Source organism: Toxorhynchites rutilus, chromosome 3, assembly GCF_029784135.1.
Source record: "Toxorhynchites rutilus septentrionalis strain SRP chromosome 3, ASM2978413v1, whole genome shotgun sequence".
Lineage (NCBI taxonomy): Eukaryota > Metazoa > Arthropoda > Insecta > Diptera > Culicidae > Toxorhynchites > Toxorhynchites rutilus.
The window spans coordinates 142,389,207-142,414,235 of record NC_073746.1 but is presented as its reverse complement, the minus strand read 5'-3'; the positions used below and the strand labels follow the sequence as shown (position 1 = coordinate 142,414,235).

General features: G+C 37.4%; 1 protein-coding gene across 4 annotated transcripts in view; it reads right to left on the bottom strand.

The window, feature by feature from the left end:
* Positions 1-25,029, bottom strand: part of LOC129779928 (cGMP-dependent protein kinase, isozyme 2 forms cD4/T1/T3A/T3B) — a 502,476-nt gene that overhangs the window by 464,615 nt on the left and 12,832 nt on the right. For all 4 annotated transcript variants that reach the window (XM_055787708.1, XM_055787707.1, XM_055787710.1 and 1 more), the window contains exon 3: positions 9,605-10,547. The gene's annotated coding sequence lies outside the window, so the exon portion shown is untranslated. The remainder of the gene's footprint in view (positions 1-9,604; positions 10,548-25,029) is intronic.

Here is a 25,029-nt window from a genome sequence, read left to right as displayed (position 1 = left end):
CGATGAATGGACAGGTGTACATGAAAGAGTGCCTCCAGAAGCGGCTGCTTCCTCTCCTGAAGGCCCACAACGTCCCAACAATCTTCTGGCCGGATTTGGCCTCATGCCACTACTCCAAGGACGTGCTGAAGTGGTATGCAGACAATAAAGTCAATTTCGTGCCGAAAATGTTCAACCCTCCCAACACTCCGGAGCTCCGCCCCATCGAGATTGGGCGATTATGAAGCAGCACTTTCTTAAACGACCTAAGGTAGTGAAGACAGTCGAGGAACTGAAGAAAGTATGGGTTTACATGCAAAAAACGGTTGATTCACAGGTTGTGCAGAATCTTATGGCCGGGGTTAAGGCCAAGGTGCGGGCATTTGCGTATGGACTGTAAATAAAATACGAGTAAAATGGTAAAATGAAGTTTAATAGTTATTTTTCAATCCCTGAAAATTTGATGGCAATCGGATGAAAACTCGAATTTCGCGAATCAATTTTGTGTGTGGCAATTTCATCGTGGACACCCTTTATACAGCCATTCCATGCAAAACCGATATAGTGGTTCTCAGATTTTTGTCAAAAGTGGTAATTTTGTTCTATATCGCAAAACATTAGACCCGCGCTTTGTTATTTTTTCATTAGGGTGCCCATTTACATTCCAGGGTGGTCCGAAAAATCAATTTTTCCGCTTTTTCCCAAAAATGACAAATGAAAATTAATAACTTTTGCATCACTGAACCGATTTAGATGATCGACATATAAAATTGAAACTAATGACCTAGCTTTTTGCTAGAAAATATTTAATCTGCGAAAAAAATAATTTTATTTAGGAAATTATTGATCGTAGTCGTTTATTTATTACTTCGGACTAGAGGGCGCTATATTTTTTCCTGAAAGCTAAGGATTTTTTACATAACATATCTCGATATCAGAGATGCTATTTTTTCGTTTTTTAGATAGGATTTTTCAAAGTTTACCGGTGGTTCGAAAAATCATTTTCCCCCCTTTGTCCAAAAATTACTTTCTGCAAAAAATCATAACATTTGAACTACTGAACCGATTTAGATGATCGATATATTACATTGAAGCCAATAAGCAAAATTTGAAAAAAATATCACACTTGCGGGAAGATTCTAGTCGCATTGGTCTAGTTTAGTCACATAGGAATATTGATCGAAGACTTAAAACATGCTAAATTTATAAAACTATAACTTAAAAACTATTATTATAGCATCTCTGATATCGAGATATGTTAGGTAAATAAGCCTCAGCTCTCCATAAAAAAAAATTAAAAATATAGTGTCCTCTATCTTTAACCGAGAGAACTATGAAAAACTAACTCAATCAATAATTACAAAAACAAAAATTCAATTTTTTCGCAAAAGTAATATTTTGTCAAAAACAAAAAAATAACTCGTAAGCTTCGATTTGATATGTCGATGATATGAATCGGTCCAATAGTTCCAAAGTTATGACTTTTTGTAATGGGAAAAATGGGGAAAAAATCTTTTTCGAGCCATCGATTAGTTTTGAAAAATCATTTCTGCAAGTTCAATATTTTGACGTAGGACTACGTCTTTCATTTCTATACCGGGGTGTAAAATCAAAGTTTCGAAAACGAAAGCGTTACGCCGGAGACCGAGATTTTGAGCGTTAATAGCTCCTAAACAACTGAACGAAATGGTATGATAAACACTTCATTCGAAAGATAAAATGTCTACGCGTTCTATACTTGTTACTTTGTGATCCAAAAACTTGTTTCAATAGTGTTAAAATTGCTTTCAAAACAGGCTATTGAAATCACCAATTGGTATATAAGCGAGCGCCGCTCGGAAATCCACTCAGTTCTAATTGAACAGCGATTGGAGCATGTTGTCGCTGTTGTGGTGAAGCTCTTCATTTATCATGAAAGCGCGGATGAACGGTGTCACCAAGAGCCTGTTTGTGCACCTTAGGCCAGAAGGGAATCCATCAGGAGGAGAGTGATGCCACAAACGGTTCCCCGGGAAGACATCGCTACACACACATACACGCGCGGAATTCTTTCCGTTTGGATGCCATTCAGCATCGAGAAAGTTCCGGAAAGATCTAATCATTTCTGAAAAATAATCTGCCAGTTCCTCTGGGAATTTAAAAATACATTCATGTGAAAGAGTTTATTTGAATGTTTTCTATTCATGTAACACTGTGACCAAATATTTTTCAATTAAGTACTATTAACAGGTGGTTATCGAGTTAGTATTAACCACAGGTGGGCTTCCAGTATCGAGGAAAATGTGGAAATATCTAATCGTTACTGAAAATAATCTGCCAGTTCCTCTGGGAATTTAAAAATACATTCATGCGAAAGAGTTTATTTGAATGTTTTCTATCCATGTAACACTGTGACCAAATACATTTGGTTTTGTGGGTTTTCAATCAATCGCAATTAACAGGATCGCTTCTGAAGATTATTCTTCCCCATCAGTAGGATATTTCCGTATCCAATATTGTATGCGCCCGCAATCGATTATTGCTCAGTCGCCGAAAGTTCCGAGCTCAGAGAGTTCATTCCCCTCTAGTTTGCCTTCCAAATTGCCATCGTAAACCACACCTTCTCTCGATTCAATCACACACAAAAAGCATACTTAAGCGATATTCTGGTGGTGAGACACATTCATTTTTCGTGAGGACATCGACAAGACAACATCGTTGCCTAACGTGCTGAAGGAGGTGGACGGCGAAGGATCGACACATACACGCGCAGAATTCTTTCCGTTTGGATGCCATTCAGCATCGAGAAAGTTCCGGAAAGATCTAATCATTGCTGGAAAATAATCTGCCAGTTCCTCTGGGAATTTAAAAATACATTCATGTGAAAGAGTTTATTTGAATGTTTTCTATCCATATAACACTGTGACCAAATATTTTTCAATCAAGTACTATTAACAGGTGGTTATCGAGTTAGTATTAACCACTGGTGGGCTTCCAGTATCGAGGAAAATGTGGAAATATCTAATCGTTGCTGGAAAATAATCTGCCAGTTCCCCTTGGAATTGAAAATTACGTTCAAGCGAAAGAGTTTATTTTAATGTTTTCCATCCATAAAATATCCATATAATGCATTTGGGTTTGTGATTTGTCAATCAAGTACAGTTAGCAGGTTAGCTTCTGAAGATTATTCTTCAGAACAAGGTTTTTCGTATCCTATATTGGATGCATAAAACCTTGTTCCTCCAACGTAACGCTCTCGTTTTCGAAGTTTCCCAAATATTCATTTATTCATTCATTCAGAATGGATTTAGATTCAACTTCAAACAAATGATCTCTAAATCAACGATAGTCCTACGTCACCCTTGCGGTTATACCATAGATATAACCCACTTCCTGTTTTTTAATTAAAGCTCACTGGCTCCAATTTGATATGTCGATCATCTAAATCGGTTAAGTTGTTCGAAAGTAATGTTTTTTTTTGAAAAAAGCCATTTGTGGGAAAAAGTGGAAAAAAAAAAGATTATTTGGATCACCTTAACTCTTTGTGGTCGTTTGTCTGCTCTCAGCCACCACAGCAAGAAACCATGCTTATCTTATATTTTACTCAACCAAGTACCAGTCTTTCCTAAACGAAGCTTAATGTCTAATGAACCTGTTCACGAATCAATACGGTGTTCTTATGAGCAATATATAACGGTATTCAGTATCAAACAAAGTAGTCACCCACACAAAACAACACACAGTGCTTTGAATGCATAGGAATGCGGGACAAAATCATAACAGCAGGATTTAGCCATTGTAACACTTTGGGGTGATGGAAAAGATTTTCCATAAGTATCAGAACTACTGTACATAAATGTCTCATATTATTTGAAAAATCGCATAAGTGTCACAAGCGACAAAATCTTTGTTCATCTGAAGTGAAAAATTCTGATCATTTCGGATACGCAGAAAATCATTATTTGAGTAACTACTGGTTGAACTTATGTTGAAGTAGTTAATACATATATAGTTAACAAAAAAATAGAAACAAATTTTTGTTTTTCATAATATTGCATGTATCAATGCTTTTTCAAGGAAAAATAATTCCGACCAGTACGATACCCATGCCCAAATTTAATACGACCATACGACCGCAAAGGGTTAAATTGGAAATGGGCACCCTAATGAAAAAAATAAAATAATAAGGGTCTATGTTTTGCGATAAAGAACAAAATTACCACTTTTGAAGAAAATCTGAGAACCACTATATCGGTTTGGCATGGAATGGCTGTATATATATATATATATATATATATATATATATATATATATATATATATATATATATATATATATATATATATATATATATATATATATATATATATATATATATATATATATATATATATATATATACAAAATATAATCTAACGTGCATCGCGATGTACAAAGTATTAATGAATATGTGAAAATTAACGTTAAAAAACATTTCTATATATCTGCACACTTTTACAGATTTTTCCACATTTTTAACAGACATTCACATGTTTTTGCAGACTTTTGTTTTAAATCATCTGGCATCTCTTCGTTCCACTGTTTATCGAATATTTTCAAATCGCAGGAGTACACATTTATGTGACTCTAACTTCGTTTGTTTTTATTTCGTAAGGAAAAACGTTATGTCAATGAAAGGGGACATTAAAAATGCGTTGCTCAGTGAAATGCCGAGATGCTCTTTCAGAAATGCAATGGTTAATTAAACAATTGACGGAAAAGTGTTGTTCGTTCATTTTAAAATTTTCAATATTTTTGCCCTTGATATTTTGGATCTCTTTTGACATTTCAATTGGATCTTCTTTGACAGCCGTTTTGATTCCATCCGCACTACCTAGTTCTTAATCATCTAAGAAGAGTTGACCCTGAAGGATAACTGAAGCTTCCATCACAATATAAAGGAGTTAAAAAAAATCATTAGACTAGCTAGATTTGTTAATGTTCAAACAGTCTGTCTTCGAAAAATATGCACCATAATACAGGAAAAACAGGACGTGGGTTGTATCTGTGATATAACCCCAAGGTTGACATATGACTATCGTTGATTTAGTGATCATTTGTTTGAAGTTGAATCTGAATCCATTCTGAATGAATGAATAAATGAATGTTTGGGGGACTTCGAAAACTAGAGCGTTTCGTTGGAGGCACAAGGTTTATGCATCCAATACTGGATACGAAAATATTCTACTGATGGGGAAGAATAACCTTCAGAAGCTTTCCTGTTAATTGCACTTGATTGAAAAATCACTAAACGAAATGCATTTGATCGCAGTATTATATGAATAGGTAACATTAAAATGAACTCTTTCGCTTGAATGTAATTTTCAATTCCAAGGGGAACTGGCAGATTATTTTGCAGCAACGATGACATCTTTCCAGATACTCTTGATGCTCGATAACCACCAAACGAAAAGAGCTGCGCGCGTGTATGTGTATGTGGTGGCTGATCCGATGCCTCAAGCGGAACCAATTTTCGATGCTGTTGCTTTCTTGGTCGTCTTTTCAGTGGCATCACTTTCCTCCCGATGGATTGTCCTCTGGCCTAAGGTGGACAAACAGGCTCTTGGTGACACCGTTCATCAGCGCTTTCATGATGAACGAAGTTAGCTTCACCACAACAGCGACAACATGCTCCAATCGCTGTTCAATTATAACTGAGTGAATTTCCGAGCGGCGCTCGCTTATATTAGGCTGTCAAAAAAGTCCTGCGGTATTTCCGCGAGGTGTCGTTGTAAGCGCGTAGTTCTAGTTGTATTCATTGTATCGAGTCATACTATAGCTTGTTGTTTGGTTAAGTCGTTCGTGAGTTATAGTGTCGCAAATATGGAGCAAAATAAAGAGAAAATCCGTTATTAACCATTTGAAGAAGCTTGGATTCACAAAGAAGCTCGATGTATGGGTGCCACACACGTTGACGCAAAAAAACATCTTTGACCGTATCGACGCATGTGAATCGCTGCTGAATCGCAACAAAATCGACCCGTTTCTGAAGCGGATGGTGACTGGCGATGAAAAGTGGGTCACTTACGACAACGTGAAGCGCAAACGGTCGTGGTCGAAGCCCGCTGAAGCGGCTCAGACGGTGGCCAAGCCCTTATTAACGGCCAGGAAGGTTCTGCTGTGTGTTTGGTAGGATTGTCAAGGAATAATCTATTATGAGCTGCTTCCCTATGGCCAAACGCTCAATTCGGACCTGTACTGCCAACAACTGGACCGCTTGAAGGTAGCACTCATGAAGAAGAGGCCATCTTTGAAAAACAGAGGCCGCATTGTCTTCCATCAGGACAACGCCAGGCCACACACTTCTTCGGTGACGCGCCAGAAGCTCCGGGAGCTCGGATGGGAGGTTCTTTTGCATCCACCGTATAGTCCGGACCTTGCACCAAGTGTCTATTACCTGTTTTTGTCCATGGCGAACGAGCTAGGTAGTCAGAAGTTAGCCACAAAAGAGGCCTGTGAAAATTGGCAATCCGAGTTTTTTGCCAATAAGGAAGCGAGCTTCTATAACAGGGGTATTATGAAGTTGGCATCTCGTTGGGAACAAGTCATCGAACAAAACGGCGCATATTTGACTTAAAACAGATGATGAAAAAAAATACCGCAGGACTTTTTTGACAGCCTAATATTTTAGTTCAAATAGAATACTTATTTGATACGGAGAAGATAATTTTCATTCATAATTTGAACTTTAAAAACGTGTTCATTCCATTCGTCTGAAAATCAATGCTCCTCGAAACTGGTAAACGAAGCTCAATAGGCGCTTGCAGCGTGCATATGTGATCTGTTGGGCAGGCAAAAGAGATCGCTGCATAGGATTTATATGGATCGACAAGATTGAGCTTTGTTAGCGAAATAGTTGTAGAAATTACGCGCTACACTATATTAATAACATGCAAATATATGTCTCTTTACATAAAAATATTTACTTTTAGCGTCAGAGCCATATATACGGAGAAAAATAGAAATTTCTGTCATGGCTATGATCCATATCAATCGAAGCATATTGATTATTCAAAAAGTTTTACAGAAAGAGTGCAAACTGCACATTGCGATTGTATAGCCGGATTGTGTAAAGTGTGCTCCCATTTATACTTCGTGCTTTTTGCCTTAAAATGCTGGTCTCGTGAAAAAGTAAACTATAATGAATATTCGTGTGCAGATGTCTTTAATCGGTGGTTTGTTCCCCCAAAAAAGTGGTTGATTATGTTGGAATTAAGAGCATATTCAGCCAGAAGTATTAACCAACCCTCAGATATGATTTCCGGGTAGCTGAATGCTCTGCGGAGAAGTGAAATATGGTTATAACAAAATTGATCGGAAACGAAGGAAATCCATCTATTGGGTAATTCATGGAAAATACAAGGAATCATTCGAACGTGAGCCCGAGTCTCTGTGTCTTGAATCTAGGTCCGAACATGTTGATAATCCTTTCCTGTTTTTTTTTTTCGATTCAAATCTAGTAGGAAAGTCACTCAATGAACGTCGCGAAATAGGTGCTAGTAAAAATAAAAGCTCTTGTTCGATAAATAGCTTTCCTAACTGTTTAACAAAGTTCATGTTAGTTCTATAAAATATTTCACGCTAATAGAAAGATCGCAACTATATTTAAATAATCTACAAGAACGTCGATTGATAATGAATCCGCTTCTGCTGCATAGAAGCTACTAATGTAAACAAATGATGTTTGCCCAACAGATGCTCTGCATGTATGTGTAGCAAGAGCCCTATGTCGTCAACACGAATTGCTTTGGTATGCGAAGTACAACAAAATGGGGCTGATTCTGATGCGCGAATGAGAAGTGACAGCTCGCAAAAACTGTCTCACTCAATTTCCGAAGGCGACTGTGGTGAGATTTTTAGCTTGAATGAACTCTCATGAACACTCACTCAATTCTCGTGGGCGATTGCAATGGAAAAACATGCCATTTCGTGACTTTTGAAGTCGTATCCTCATTTGTTATCGACTAGTACCAGTAATGGTAGCCAAAAATAGGATTAAGTGTTTCCAATGGACTTGAACGATCTCTAATCATTCGCCGTTCCAAACGGGCAATCACTACTCCAGATTCAAAGATGTAGTCATCATCTACATTGTGAGAATTTTCGGACAAAAATAGGCAATTTCGAATGCAATCCATTTAAACTGTGCATTTTGAAATAAATTATATTTATTATTAACATGTAGTCAGTTCAAGTATTTGGTATGCTATTACTAATGGCAAGAATATACATCTTCTGCAGCCGTTATAACGCGTACAACAATAAATTGAATGTTTACAATAGTTGACCCTAACTGATACGAGAAACTCAATTCAGCATACCGTTTCCTTTCTCCAAAAACACAAATCAGACTTTCAAAAATTACGAAAAGCTACTAGTAGTAGTTAAAAACTGTATATGTTTAATCAACTTCTTCCATGTGTGAGGCATCCTCGGTGTCATCCACTAGTGGAGGAGCATCTTCATCAGTAGTTGCGGATGGAGTATCATCTGTGCTTATCCATTTCAAGACCCAGCTTGACCATAAGGTAGATGCGAGATGCGTGCTCACCGGGCTCACCCAGTGAGAATCCAAACAATAACAGCGCAGTTTCGGACAGTGGAATTACAAGATCCTTGACAGCACTATCATTTTTATCGGCTCATTGTCTGTGAACGAAATTTAGCTTTTAAATTTATTTGAATGCGATAATAAATATATCTTACCTTCATGACTTTTATGTGAGGCGACAATAAAATTAATGTTCACTGTAATGTTATAAAGAATAGTCAACCTTCCGATAAACTTTTAGCAATAATTACGCTAAAATCAGCACCGGACACTAATTGAAATAACATACACTCATATTAATGCAAAGGGACTATGCAAAAACAGATTTGAAAATATATTTTTATTTGTTTTTTTTTATCCCAGTGATATTATTTTTCATCAATTATAATAAGAGGAAAACATTTATAAAGATGAACGAAATTATTTCCTGTACATATTTGTAACAAGAAATGAAATTTTTTAAAAATAAAAGAAATATATATTCATGAAACACATTGAATACATAGAGCCTTTGCAAAAAACACAAGCTTTGACATATATTTCAATGAACACTGCACCATTTGTAATTCATTGAGTATTTTACTCCAAAATGAACCTCTCACGTCAGGGCAATCGCCTTCGGTGATACGGTGACCTGGGTCATGTGACTTTGAGGAGTTCATTGTTGTCTCATTCCATTCGCGCTGGAGAATCAGGCCCAATATGTTTCCTGTTTCATGTTGCGCATTGCTGATTTCTAGTTGCTTATTGCTTCGGTGTGTGAGCCGCCTAAGGCAATCGTTAAATTCTACAAGTAACTTCGTCATAACTACTCATTAGCATTTTTTGATCGTATATCTCCAATAATTACAGTTTCTAATTGAAAAAGCCGCACCCCACGGAATAGCAAAACTTCTTTCGAGATCGTTTATGTTTTATTCAATGATTTGGCTACACTGCCCACCCATTCCATTCAATTGAATTTCAAAACATTCATCAGCTGATAAACGCTGCGAGCGCACGCACACTCCCACAGCTGAAACTGGGATAGTAATAAATACGTTCAAGGAAACTCACCACACAATTCCTTACGAACATCGGCACAACTACACAGAAAAAAAAACCGAGAAATTCACCACTCGGAACAAGCCGAGCGAGGCGTTAGCGCAGCCACTTGTTGCTTATTGCAGCAAATCGTCGAGACGTTGTCGTCTTCGTGCGCCTCAAACAATCAGTAGCAGCTAATAATGAATGAACTTCAGAGCGCGGCTGCCAGTAAACGACACTTCTCACACACCTCGCGAATTGGCACTTGATCAACTTCCCGGCTTGAATAACACAACAAGTTGTTGCAGGCGCGTTTGCTTCCGGCTTCCTTCCCCAATGGCGGCGCTACAACTCGATCGACATTTGGCTTCTCTCAGCTGTTTTGGTAAAAATAATTGCTTTGCACTTGCGTTGGCTATAAATTATACTATTTTTGAATTTTTCGTTGAATGCACCACGTTTTATATACACACACTTTATGAGATTCTTGCTAGATTTGCACACTGTTATCAGAGATGTTTCCAAATGGCTCGGGGAATGAGTACACTTTTGACTAGAGATTTTTCACTGTTGAACAGTAGATGATATCACTAAATTGGCACAAAGGGATGGCTTCTATTACATTAATTCTTCACTTATTTTGGGATATTTCCGTTGTATCTCCACGTTTTCGATGTATTAAAATGTTGACCTTGCAAAAACACACAATTTGCTGACGACTTTAAGCCGAGCGTTTTTTTGTATCACACTTTTTTTCGTTGTTATTTCCACTCCGGGATTAGAACTTCTGATGGCTGTTGAGAAAAAAATACGCCGGCCAGCGCACGAAACGTCGATTATAACTGCTGAATTTGCCGTGAAAGTCTGACAAAAACTGCACTGCCGCTGATAAAGGATTGGTGTGAGCAAGTCTTCGTCAAAATAGCACTCTCTTTCCTTCCATTGCGAATGTGGCGGCGGTTTGATGAAGATTCTGCAAATGAAGAAAGAAACAGAAAAAAACAAGAACATATTTTTAGAAACTGTTGAAAGGCATCATTTACACTTTGTTGGTAGCGTTGTTGACTGTTGAATTAATGGAAAAAAAAGTGAATGTGATGGTGAGTGAGCTCGGAGGATGAAGATGGAACACCGAGTCCGGGTGCCATTTTGGGGGGATGACGGTGAAGTTCACTGCCACCATCCATCCGGCTAGGATTTAAGTTGGGATTTTTCGAGCAATTAGAACCTACAATAGCTGTGTTGTTTAGATGACGGTTTATGATTCATTGTCCGCGAAAAGAGAGAAAATAAAGGGTGTGTCACATTAAATTGCATCACGGAAAAAACGCTGTAGAAATTTAATTTTTAGGAATTATATCTTCAGCTTTCGCTTATAATCAGATAAGAGTGTATAGATCACGTTGGCCGTGCTTCACTGTCAATTTTTCGTAAATTTGGAAAAATGTCGTCGAATGAAAAAGAGCGTCGTGAATTAATCCTGTGCACTCATTTCGAGAATCCAGAGTTGTCACATCGGGATATCGGTAAGATGCTGGGAATCGTCCAATCCACGGTCAGCAGAGTACTAAAACGATACTTCGAGAACCTAACCATCGACCGGAAGGTGAAGAACGGCCAAAATGGATGCTCCGTCAGTGAAAAAGATCACAAGCGCGTAGTTAAGCAGTTTAGACGTGATCCGAGAAGTTCGGTCCGGGATGTCGCCAATACGCTGAATTTGTGAAGTTCATTCGTCCAGCGGACCAAGCAGCGGGAGGGCCTGCGTACATACAAGGTTCAGAAGGCTCCTAACCGCGACGAAAGGCAAAACATGGTGGGGAAGACGCGAGCCCGGAAGCTGTACACCGAAATGCTGACGAAGCCGCATTGCCTGGTAATGGACGACGAAACCTACGTCAAAGCGGACTTTCGTCAGCTGCCGGGCCTGTTGTTCTTCTCCGCAGAGGACAAATTCAGCGTTCCGGAGGAGATTCGCAAGCAGAAACTATCCAAGTTTGCCAAAAAGTACATGGTGTGGCAAGCGATCTGCTCTTGCGGAAAGCGGAGCGCCCCCTTCGTGATGACCGGCACGGTAAACGGGCAGGTTTACCTTAAGGAGTGCCTACAGAAGCGCTTACTACCACTATTGAAGCAGCACGAGGGCCCGACCATCTTCTGGCCGGATCTCGCTTCGTGCCACTATTCAAAGGACGTGTTGGAGTGGTACGAAGCCAACGGGGTCACTTTCGTGTCAAAGGAAATGAACCCGCCCAACGCGCCGGAGCTTCGCCCAATAGAGAAATATTGGGCGATTATGAAGCAGGCCCTCCGGAAGATCCCAAAAGTTGTCAAATCGGAGGCGGACTTCAAGAGAAAATGGATTTCTGTTCAAAAAAACTACAACCTGACGTTTTACAGAACCTTATGGACGGGGTAAAGAGGAAGGTGCGAGCATACGGGCTTGGGCTCGAAGTATGAATAAAAAGAAAATGCCAAAATTTGTTTAATAGTTTTTATTTTACTGTCTAAAATTTTCAAAAGGATCGGTCTACAGGTAAACTTCGATATAACGTACATTTCACTTTCAAAATTGTACGTTGTAACGAATTGTACGTTATATCGAAGCATAATAAAGTACTCACAAACGTAGTCTATAATACATTAGTGTGTTGCTGTTTTAGTCAAGTTAATGAATAACTTCAATCAGAAGACGAAGTCAGCCTTTCTCATGATGTTTCCCTTCGTACTGTTGATTAAAGCCTGATTCATTTAGAATCTGGAATCACAAAACCAGCTGTATATCGAGATTTATTGAAGGTACAAAACTTGTTTTAGCATCATAATACAGACAATTCATTGTTCTATCAGAAAAAAAATATTGAAAAAAAATTTCCTTTACACTTTGAAAAGGTGTACGTTATATCGAGGTAAAATGTACGTTATATGGAGTGACGTTATATCGAGGGTACGTTATAACGAGGGTACGTTATATCGAAGTTTCCCTGTACTGGGCGAATTTCTACAGCGTTTTTTCCGTGATGCAATTTGATGTGACACACCCTTTAAATCCAACATTATTAACATTGGGAGTAGAGTAATCATCATAAAGGAATGATCAGAAATATCGACTTCATTCTCTATCTGATGCAGATACCGCTGTATATCCGATATTTTATTATTGTCGTAAAAACAAACCAGCAATTATTGAGCATCGCATCTCATCGCTCGTTCAGGCCATGAATCAAATGGAACTGCCAATATCTAATTACTTCTCTACATTTGGCTTCGGGTAGAGAGAATGGTCCAAAACCGGACTACTAAACTGTAAGGGCCATGAAATATCTAGAATATTTTTTCGCGATTCTAGCATTGAATTGTGTAGAAAGGCTCTTTTACTGTGTTTTCTACTAGTTTTTGTGGTCGATGAGTGTAATAAGAGAGGAATACATAGCCAAATCAGAAGTACCATTTTCTACGTAGATAGTTCTAGAGCTGATCCCCATGATTCTCAGAAATGGTGCTGCCTGTCGAATTTCTAGTATTGCCAAAAAAAGGTGTCTAAACGCTGACAATTCGGTTAAGTGGTGATATTTTTCCTGTTCCTTTCATTTAAGGCCAAATTGTTTTCTTGATTCTTAGAAAATATTTCTAAGTCCAAAACTATAATAACGACACAATTTTGGTCAAACAATGAAATGTAGGGAAGTGTTAAAATATTCATGTAAAGAATACATAAATAAAATCATACTGAAAAAAAACATGTTAAAGATGATGATGATGATGGTCCCGCCTCCTTCATCTATAGAGGTTTGAGCAAGACGAGTTATCTAAACGATAATTTATTTTTCTCTGCATTGAAACCAGTTTAGCAAAAAAAAAAACGAACTGATTTCTGTCAAAAACAACCCAAACCGATACCCAGTCGTGTCCGCCACGGAGCCGATAGGGTCCCGACAAGACTCTTGGTCCACCAAAGCACAAGTCCAACCGCCAGCCTTGTATTGGATTGACTATGAATATCCTCATCCAGAGAAATCGAGAAAATTTCCTTAACGACAAATTTCTTGACCGGCACTTAGAAAACTTTCAATTTAATATCCTTTATGCCATTCTGAAGCATATTTCGGACGCTTAAGGCATATGATGCAGGAAACAGATCTAAACTTTATGCACAGGTATTATTTGGTTGATATTTTAAATAAATTAGTTAAATATGCTATTAAGCTTTCAAATTTGGTACCTATTTGATTGAAAACATAAAAAAATCATCGTATGAAATGCTTTTCAAATGAAGCGAATAAGAATCAAACTCCCGATATTATTTATAAAAAAAATCTAATTTCGGACAGATTGAATTCAAATTTCGGACACTTTATTTCGTAATTTTTTGGACGAAAATTACATTACACTTGATTATATTTTATAGTCAACTGCGAAACACCTACCAAGCAATCACAGTAAACTGTTAATGATGATGAGAACTGATGAAACACGACAAAAATTTAAACACTGATGAACAGGTAAATTCTACGTTCTCACGCTAAGCAAACGTCAAACACAACCGATAATGAGTTTTCAGATTTTTGCCGATTATGTTATAATTGAAATGTAGTTCTCATGTGAAATGATAGTGAAACCAAGGGATTACTCCAAAGAAGCAATTGTGATATTAATTTTATAGTAATATCATCAGTGCATTAAGCATTTCAAGATATTAGAACAAAGCGTCCGAAATATGATTCAGAACGGTATCTGTGTTACGCGCGAAGCCAAAACTTTCGTAGACTTTTATTTGTTTTAACTAATACAAAACAAAAACAACAAAAAATAAAAATGGTCCATCATCACCAAGATCATGATAGACATAGGAGACGAATACAAATTGAAAAAAAAAATATAAATGAAAAATTGTTCAAAATTGTCTAAATAATATAATCCGTTTAAAAAAAACTTCGTCATTGAACAAAATAAAAACAAAAAAAAGGTAAAAATAAACTGTTCACATGAGGCTATCCGTTCATATTTTTGAAATTTTTTTTTCTCAAAACGAATTTTTGAAAAGTTCTCAGAAAAATTACCGATAGTCCAATGTATGGGAGATTCGTTGATAGTTTTATGGAATATTCATATATTAATGTTTTTGAGAAAAACTAATTTTAATTTTCAAACAATTTCGTTTCATTTTTTTTTTTGAGTTTCTGAGTTTGCTATTTTTTAATGAAAACTTGATCAATTTTCTACATTTCATAGTCTGATCTAAATTATGTAGTTCTTATAGTTTTTGAACTGGCATTTTTTTGTTTTTTTTTTGTAATTTTAAGTATTTTTTTTTTATTTTTTCGAAAAAAAAAACTTGAAAATTTTAAGACCTACAAAACTTAAGACATAGAATTAAATGTAGGAATATAAAAAAATAAAAAATAAAAAAAAAATAAAAAAATTACGCTCAAAAAAATTAAATTAAAATTAAATTAAAATTAAATTAAAATTGATTTTAATTGATTAAATATAAAATATCTGATATTTTTCATAAAAAATATTTTAAAAAAATATAAAAATAACGCTAAAAAAATTAAAATTGATTTTGATTGATTAAATTTATTTTTCTGAAAAATATATTTGTTTTCAAATTCTGAACGTAAATTATATGAATAATTCATGCAACTACCAACAAGACTCCCATACATCGGTAAAGGGCACTGTTACAGGGAAAAAAATTTTAACAAGTAGGCGGTCCTAAGGAACTAAAATAACATAGTTTTTAAAATCACACATTATGTAGAGTAAACTCTGTTCTTTTAAAAGCCGCCAATAAACTTTGTTTATGTTTGCCCCAGAAAGAATGACAAACAATTGCAGAGAAAGTATTTTTTTGGGATGAAATATCAATAACTTTGAATGAGAATGAGATATTGACGAGTTCTGCATCGCCAAATGTTTGTATCAGTATGTTCTAAAAGTCGTTCGAAGACAGTTTGTATGTAGAATTTTAAATATAAAAGTTAGAGCAAAAAAAAACAATTTTTGTAATGGTGACCTCAACGCAAATTAGGAAAATACCTATATCGGTTATTTCAAGAGATAGAAAAAAAACATTGTTCTACAAAGATTTTTTAAATAACTGGGGTATGGGCAAAATCGCATCGGAATTTGTTCAACAACACTCATTCACAGATAAAACTCACCCTTCTATTCTCCGTTTATGCCTCACTTTATTTGAGACAGAAAACATTCACCTATCCTCTCCGCAAAGTTCATTCTCGATTAGAACGGAAAATACTGTCTCGATTCCGCTCTTCTATTCTCAGAAACTTTTGCATTCCCTCATTCGCCTCTCGGAATGACGTTAGATGGTGATAGAATCAAACTGGAAACGTTTGCTTGAGCCAGCGAGTGTCTCTGTAAAATCATTCGTTTTTCACTCAAATAGCATTCATTGAGCCTCGATCGCGGCATTAAAATATAGGTAGATAGTTGAAATCGAGTTGTTTCCTGTGCACTATTGCAATGACATTTTTTTGTTTCTAGTATGAAACGATCTAAGCCAACGTAAAAGACCATATTAACGTAAGTTATTGATGAACGGGAAGGTGGATTTCATATGCACAAGGGAAAATAACAATCATACATAAACGCAGATTCAATCTATTTTGACTCACTTGTTATTTTGTTTCGTGCGATCCTTCCAAAGGAATATTCATCGTGCAATCTTCAAGATTGTTTGCTGCATTCTTTTCGCCATGATTATTCCAAGCAGAAACAAGAGTGATTTATAATCAGGTGTGGAGAAATGAGCGAATGAACTTTTCCATACTTGAACTGGGACAACAACATTGTCGAACTATGTTTACCTCTATCTATAGAGATAAGAAAGTTAGATTTCTTATTTCATCGAAAATGTTGGTCACCCTATTTTTGGGAACATGAAAATGAGCGCTCTGTCATATGTAACAACTTTGTCGAAGACAGTTTTTGTCTGGAGAATAACTGTCGAGCTCTGAATGCTAATTTTCACTTAAATGCATCTTCTGGACCATTGTGCAATGTCTTTACACCCACAACGTTTCACTGCAATCTGAGATGGTACTGCCAACACCTGAGACGAGTTGGCATGAAATTCGTCCATCAAAAATGTGTACGTTATATCAGGTGACATTGTATCGAGGGTACGTTATATCGAAGTTCCCCTGTATCCCTTCGTTCAACACCATCTCACGTAGATGGTCACCTAACCTGGGATCAAAACTCGTGTGTGTACTCCGCACCAGGAGCAGGAACATATCCATCACCTGTTTGATCTTGAAAACTGTCTGGCTTTTTAGTTGGCCAGAAAAAAAACCACTGTGAAACATCCTTTCAATACGAATAACATAAGTGCTGGCTGAGATTTCTAGATCGGAATCAGAACCATTCATCGCGTAAACCTAGCACTGCATCAGCAGCGAGAACTGTGGCCCTCAATAAGCCATCAGAAAACAGCTTTTCTTGCAGTTAAAACACATGAATCTGTTTGCATTTTTGTATTTTAAAATCTGAGCAATCCAATTGCACACCCTCTTAAAGTGTCCACATAGTATATAGATAACCTCTTAATACAGGAATTTCAGACTTGATTATCCGGAGTATTTTATTTTTGTTTTTCGGAAATTTTGAATGAATAATAATTCCATATTGAATAGCTAATATATCAAATGAAAGGGCTTGACTAGTAGAATGCAGTTATTCATGAAAAATGCAAATCCAAAATGGCCGCCACTACAAGATGGCGCCATATATATTTTTATCACAACCTCATCAATATGGATATCAAATGAAAGGGCTTGACTAGTAGAATATAGTTATTTATGAAAAATGCAAATCCAAGATGGCGGCCACTACAAAATGGAGGATTACATATTTTCTCAGAACCCCATCAATATGGGTAACAAATGAAAGGCCTTGACTAGTGGAATACAGTTATTTATGAAAGACGGCGGTCACTACAAAATGGCCGATTTCATATTTTCTCAGAATCCCATTAATATGGATATCAAATGAAAGGGCTTAACTAGTAGAACACAGTTATTTATGAAAAATTTAAACCCAAAATGGCCGTCACCACAAGATAGCGCCATATATTTTTCCTTCAAACCCTCATCAATATGGGTATCAAAAGAAAGTTCTCGATTAGTAGAACATAGCAGATAATGAAAAATCCAGTTCCAAGATGGTCGCAGTCCCCAAACAACTAATTACTTTTAAAATTGTTTCATTCAGCTTGACCTGTTTCTATGTATGTTTGAATGTTTGTAGGGTTATTCCAAATTAATAGAAAATTGACCTCGTTCCTGTTGAATGATTGATCTGAAATTTGGAACATATATTTAAAAACTATTCCGAAGAAAGTTAGGTAACAAATAAAAATAAAAATAAATTTTTTTTGAATGGTTTTAATGTAAAGAAGCATACTAATGATACAGATAATTTACTAAAAACTAGAAAATAAAATAAGTAAAACAACATTTTAAGTTAAACAGTTCAATGTACTAAAAGTTAGAAAATAATTAGACAAGTAGCAGTTATAAGTTATCATATCCGTTCCGTCATTAATTCAGGGCAATGATGAGACTAAAATTAAATCGTGGGGTATATGATGAAACAACTAAATGTGGATAATGGAAATGTATATCCAACGTTTATTTTATTCCTATTTTTTTCGGAATATTTCCATAATGTACTGTATTCTATTACTCAAATCATTTCATTTAATACCGATATTGCGAGGATTGTAAAAAATACATAGTCAACTATTTATTGGCGGCGATTTTTTTGAATTTATGTTGTTTATTATGTTTCGTGTTCTCCAAGTCAAATTATTCAGCCATTTGTTAACGACGGCCAAATTGAATTTTTCAAGATCATGAAATACGCAGTTTTATAATGACAGTAGAATTAAATGTTTGTTTCAAATCAATCAGTCAAAAGGAAAGGGGTCAATTTTCTATTGATGTGGGACACCCCTACAAACATTCAAACATACATAGAAACAGGTCAACCTAATTGAAACCATTTAAAAAGTAATTAGTTGTTTGGGGACTGCGATCATCTTAAAATTGGATTTTTCATTATCTGCTATGTTCTACTAGTCGAGAACTTTCTTTTGACACCCATATTGATGAGGTTCTGAAGAAAAAATATATATGGCGCCATTTTGTGGTGGCGGCCATTTTGGATTTGCATTTTTCATAAATAACTGTGTTCTACTAGTCAATCCCTTTCATTTGCTAGACATACTGATGGGGTTCTGAGAGAATTTGTAATCCTCCATTTTGTAGTGGCCGCCATCTTGGATTTTCAAGATCATAGAATACGCAGTTTTATAATGACACCAGAGATAAAGACGTGTTTCAAATTCAAGATCAAACGGTCAACAGGAAGGGGGTTAAATTTCTATTAATGTGGTACAGCGCTACAGACAAAATTACAAAGTCACAAACATACAAACGGGTCAACCTAGATAAAAGCGTTTAATAAATAAGTGCAAATCATAATTATATTACGTTTACCAAGAGAAAATTCGTTTATCGTCACTCGATTATCCGGAGTGAAAAAAATCAATACTCGGGATAATCGAGTCCGACCTGTATTTTGAAATTATTGTAACAAGTTTTTATTCGTTTTTTTAAAGGTGTCGGTTTTACCCGTTTATTTCACCTAAAAACATTAGTTTTTGGGGGGTCTCCGTAGCCACATAAGTTGCGCGTTTGCGATGGAGATCGATCCACGGTCGAAATAAGATCGATTCATCCATAAAACTGCTCTGCTCTGCAAGACACATCGGACTGCTGTTCTATAAATAACTTAACAATGATTAATCAACTGTCTCCGCTGTCCGGTCTAACAGAAGGAAGACTCTTACACCTGAATGGCTACTGTGTAAATGTGTACCATATGCAATGATATAGAAGGGAATACTCTAACGCCGAAAAATGGCAACTGTGTAATGTGCTAATTATAGATATGATAAACATGTGACACGATTAACATTTGGCTCTGTTACAGCTAAAATGCTAATGAGCCTAAAATAAACAAAAGGGCTAAAAAAAAATCAGTTTTTATATTCTATCAAAATTCGTGTTCTACTCAAAAGATGATCAACAGATACTGTACAATGGTTCATGAATAGTTGAAGTGAGGTTCTGTAACGATTTGAAGTCGAAGAAACATTGGAGGACTTGGAAATATGTGGAAACCCTTAGGGTGTCGGGTTAATCCTGATTTCCTCTACTCGAATTTAAATGATTATTAGATCGTATGGTTTACCAGCGGTTGCCGCTTTATGTCTAGTCTAAAACAAACTGAGCATAAGCATATGAAGTATACCGATAGTATGGATAGTATAAATTTGTGGCAATCTCAGACTTACTTTATAAATACTCATAATTATCCAGCGGTTAAAAGACCGCTCATGGTACATAACGCTAGTGTACATTAGAGTGCCAATGAAAATGGCCATCTCGAATTTCCCAAGGGAACATGATTAAAAGTGTTGATTCCTACGAAAATCTACCCTATGCAAAATATCAGCTCAAGCGGACTTCATTTACTAGTGTCGCACAGCCGTCAAAGTTTGAATTTTTTGAAAACTGAAAAATCACCCAGGGAGGAGGTAAAGGAAATCGGGGTTTTCGAATTTTTTTTATGCCAATTTGTTGATGCCAAATGTTTTAGAATTGCATGAAATGTCAAGATGTACTGCATTTACAACATTTTTAATCAAGTTCCATCTGAAAATTCGAAGGTCACTTTTTTCCCATACATCCATTGACACATTAGTGTAGATGTGATTTTCAGAAAAAAAAAATAATGAAGAGAGATAGAGATTGAAAAAATGAGTAGCTTTATCTATATATATGAAAATTGATTTCTGTCTGTCTGTCTGTCTGTCTGTCTAATTCTTATGGACTCGGAAACTACCGAACTGATCGACATGAAAATTGGTATGTAGGGGTTTTTAGCGTCGGAGAAGGTTCTTATGATAGTTCGAGACCCCTCCCTCCTCTCTAAGGGGGGGGGGGGGTGCTGCCAAACAAATGAAACTCAAATTTCTGCATGCATTACTCAAGAATTAATCAAGCAAATGAAACCAATTTTGGCATGCAAAGGTTTTAGGGGACACGAAACGTTTCTATGGTGAATAAACACTCCTCCCTTCTCTCTGAGGTGAGGGGAGGGTGTTACAGCCATACAAATGAAGCATACATTTCTGCCTAATTTAAGAACTAATCAAACAAACGGAACCAAATTTGACATGTGGAGGTTTTAGGTAGCAATAAATGTTTTTATAGTGGTTTGACACTCCTTTCCCTTCTCTAAAAAGAGGGGGGGGGGGAAGGTTGCTAAACAACTCGAGAACTAATCAAACAAATGGAATCAAACTTAGCATATTTTTAAGGTTTTAGGGATCGAGAAACGTTTCTGTGGTAGTTTGACACTCCTCCACCCTCTCTTAAGAGAGGCTCTCATACAAATGAAACACAAATTTCTGCATAACAGAATAACTACGTCCACGCAACAATCATCAGCGATGGAAATCGATCCACGGTGGAACAAAGATCGATTTATCCATTCAACTGCTCTGCTCTGCAAGAAACATCGGGCTGCTGTTCTATAAATAACCCAACAATGATCAATAGCAACTGTCTCCGCTGTCCGGTCTGCAATGGAACAATAGAAAGAATACCCTTACGCCTAAATGGCTACTACTGTGTAATTTACCATAATGTAATGGAACAGAAAACTTAACGCCTAAATGGCTACTACTAACTACTGTGTAATTTACAATTTATAGAAACCTAAACATATGTACATGTACACGATTAAAACCCGGCTCTGCTACAGCTAAAATGCCTAATAAATAAATAAATGGGATAAAAAAATACTATTCGTTAGTTTGTAGCAATTTGGAGTACGTTGCTCCTATTTGGTTTCCCTTCCTCTTAGTTGATACCTTGATGATGGAACGGGTACAGAAAAACTTCCAACGTTTTGCTCTGAGACGATTTCCATGGAACGACCCAACCAATCTTCTATCTTATTCCGATCGGTGCAAGCTAATTGGATTGGAGCCACTGTCGACCAGATACAATACCCGAATAGAGGCGAATGAACTGCAAAGTTTAAAGCCTCTTAAAAACAAAGAAAGAAGAAGAAGATACAATACAATTACAATTAATTTTTGATACAATTCAAGGATGTATTAAGTGCCTTGTACGGATCTCGATGCTTTCGGATATCCAGCAGTATCTTACCATATAAAATAGTGTTTAATGTTGATTTAAATTTAACTAAAAGGTTTTAGATTTTATTACAATTACTAATTATACCTATTTCCGAGCGAACAGTAGAAACAACATTTGCTATCCGCAAGTGATTCACCGTTGGCACAGGCCCACCAAAAATGCAACGCCAAATCCTACAACCGGTTCATCTACCGCCCGATGGGGATCAGTTCATCGAATCGATTGTCCAGCAGCAGTATATAGCCGACTGTATTTGCAGTGGAGAGTCTTCTCTTCGGTCAGTTAGTAGGTTCGGAATAAATTACCACATAGATGAGGCACATTGGAACTTCGACAACGGACAACGTGAAGCTAGCGTGAAGTGATGCGACCGAATAATAAAAACAATAATAAGAAAACAAATGCAAATCTATAAATAGTTCCTGAAAGCTTCACCCCGTTGGGTGCGCCAGCGTGGGCCACTTCGGTGCGAGCGATGCGATCCGCTTATGACCGTCCGTTGTCGCATCAGGTTTATTTTTATTATGATTGAACGCAAAGAGGTCTTCCGCCTCGCGATATCTTGCTATTCCTGTCGGTGGTTATGATAAACACTCAAAAGTTTCAAGTGCAGCGGCGGGGTCCAGCAGTTTTGGTGGGTTAAAGTGATTTTGCAATCGTTGGTTGATTTATTTCTACGGTTGGTTTGTTTGGAAGTCGGCGTATGTCAAGATATGATGACAGTATTTGGATTCGTGCCAACGATAAACGAAATTATTTATAGTAATTTCCAGTTTTTTCCCGATGTGCGTTGTTATCTGGTGACCAACAGCTGCGGCACTCTCCATACCATATGGGAAGGAAGCGCACGTTATCAGAGAAAATGACGTTAAACGCCACGCAACGGACTTTGCCACTTGGCGGCGGTTTGTGTGTTGATAAACTTCTAGACACGGTATAACTGGATTTAATTTCGATTACTACAACCGGGGGAACCGGTACTGATTGCGTCTCCAGCTGGAGGCTTTTCTTTTGCGCTGAACTGCGTTATGCGAAGAACGAGTCATAAGCGTAATACATCAAAGGCTTAAATCGGTGGAGACGAAATGCATCTCTGCTGCTTTCACCTGTCTCGTACGCCCATTTAGCAGCTAAACGGTGGCACAGACCAAGAGAGCGATTTGATATGTTAATCGCGTCCATAACTTCCAGCCAACGACAAGACAAGTACTCGTACAACCGGATAGTAATAGCTGTCGTTTCACAGGCGGGAAATGCGTTTGATTGGGGATTAGGATCAATCTAGAGTTTATTTCAACTGATTAACACGACCATTTCGTTAGTAAAGAGAATTTGAAGAACTTCACAAAAATCGTTGGAGGTTCGTTAAACTATGGATGTTCAATAAATGTTCAATGTAAACAAATGAGAGTATAAAATAAACGAAATGTTTTTCACGCACAGCCCAACACAAGGGACAACTTTGTTTTGTCGTGACAGATCTCAAGGTGAATGCTAAAAATATCTTACCATCAGAAGGCGGTGTAGTAATATGCGTGATTGTATTTCATAGAAATATATTCAAGCTGGCTAGTTCTTGAGATTGCTTCTTATTGCACCAAAGATGAATGTGCGCAGGTGTTCTAAATACTGGTGTATAATGAAAGATTTCCTCGGGGATTAGTATGAAGCCAATCTAATGGTGTCTAGCCGTTAATGAAACATTGTTGGATGAATGTGATGGATGCAAAGTAAGTCATTGTCTATGCTCTCTATGATAATGTTCAATTATGCAATTTTGCCATTGACGAATTCATGCCAACTCGACTGGCCGTTGGCAGCACCATCTTCTTCTTCTTCTTCTTCTGTAGGAGCATTGTACCACTGCGACCATTAGTTTGATCTATTGTAGTGCCCTCCAGTTTGCTATGTATGCAGTGTCAGTTCGTTCCATCACTCAGGGAATAAGTGATAGTCACACCAGGACTTTGCATATCCCCCCACGAAGGTATGACTTCCTTCATGAAGTTCCTTACCTGTTTTGGTTCAGCAGACCAAATCTCGTTAGGCATAAGAATGCCCTTTCCAAGAATTCGCAGTCTTCACTGAATTAGTGTACTGCATTGACACAGTAAATGTTCCGAAGTCTCAACTTTGAAATTGCAGAAACCACAGTTATCATCTGTCAGATTTCAGGACACACTCGTCAGTTGGCAGCGCATGTGGAGTGAAGATGAGTTCGGTCGCTGGTTACACACGATTATCCCTAAGGTTTCGACGAAAGCTTGGTTTAAGGGATTGAATGTAGGTCGTGATTTCATTCGCGTGATATCTCGGCTTATGTCCAATCACTACATCACGCATCACGCATCTCTATCGCATTGGGCTCGCAGCAAACAATATATGTGATTGTGGCTACCACGACATCGAGCATATTGTCTGGTCGTGTATCCGATTCCATGCTGCTCGCTCTCAGCTCTCTAGAGCACTGAGAGCAAAAGGCAGACAATCGGATATCCCCGTCCGGGATATCTTAGGTAGCCGTGATCCTGATCTTCTGCTTCATCTATACCTGTTCCTCAGAAACGCCGATGTCAACGTTTAATGATGTTTCCTTCGTTGTGTCCCTGTTTCATATCCCTCCTATCCGATCTATAAACTTTTACTTAGTCGCGGCAATACATACACACACTCTTTACAGATACACGGGCCGAAGGTTGTGCAGCCCACTGATGATTCAACAAGAGCCAAAGGTTGTACCGCTCATGACAACTCTACACGAGCTGATGTTTGCGCCGGCTAGTGACCATTATATCATGGATTCCTCGAGTCGAGAAGACGCACCACGCTAGATATGGGGTACAGACTAGGGGGGCGTTGCTGATTAATGGTCAGCTGCATCCCAATAGGGAGTATCCCGTGTCGGGCACAGATACAGAGCATTGGAGACAGCAACATCACAATTACGAAAACACTTGTAATACTAACCTCGAGCCAACCGCGAGTAATCGGTTACATATTACTAACATAGTTATAAGGCAAACATTGTCGAAATATTGAACTCCCGGCCCCGTCAGGTTGACGCCATATGAGCCTTAATAAAAATATATATTTTGGATAAAATGAAAATCTGCCAGTTTTCCGATTTTTATAAGGTGATACCTGCTTGGACAGTGTCCGGTCAATAGACCGGTTAATGTACTCAAATCTGCC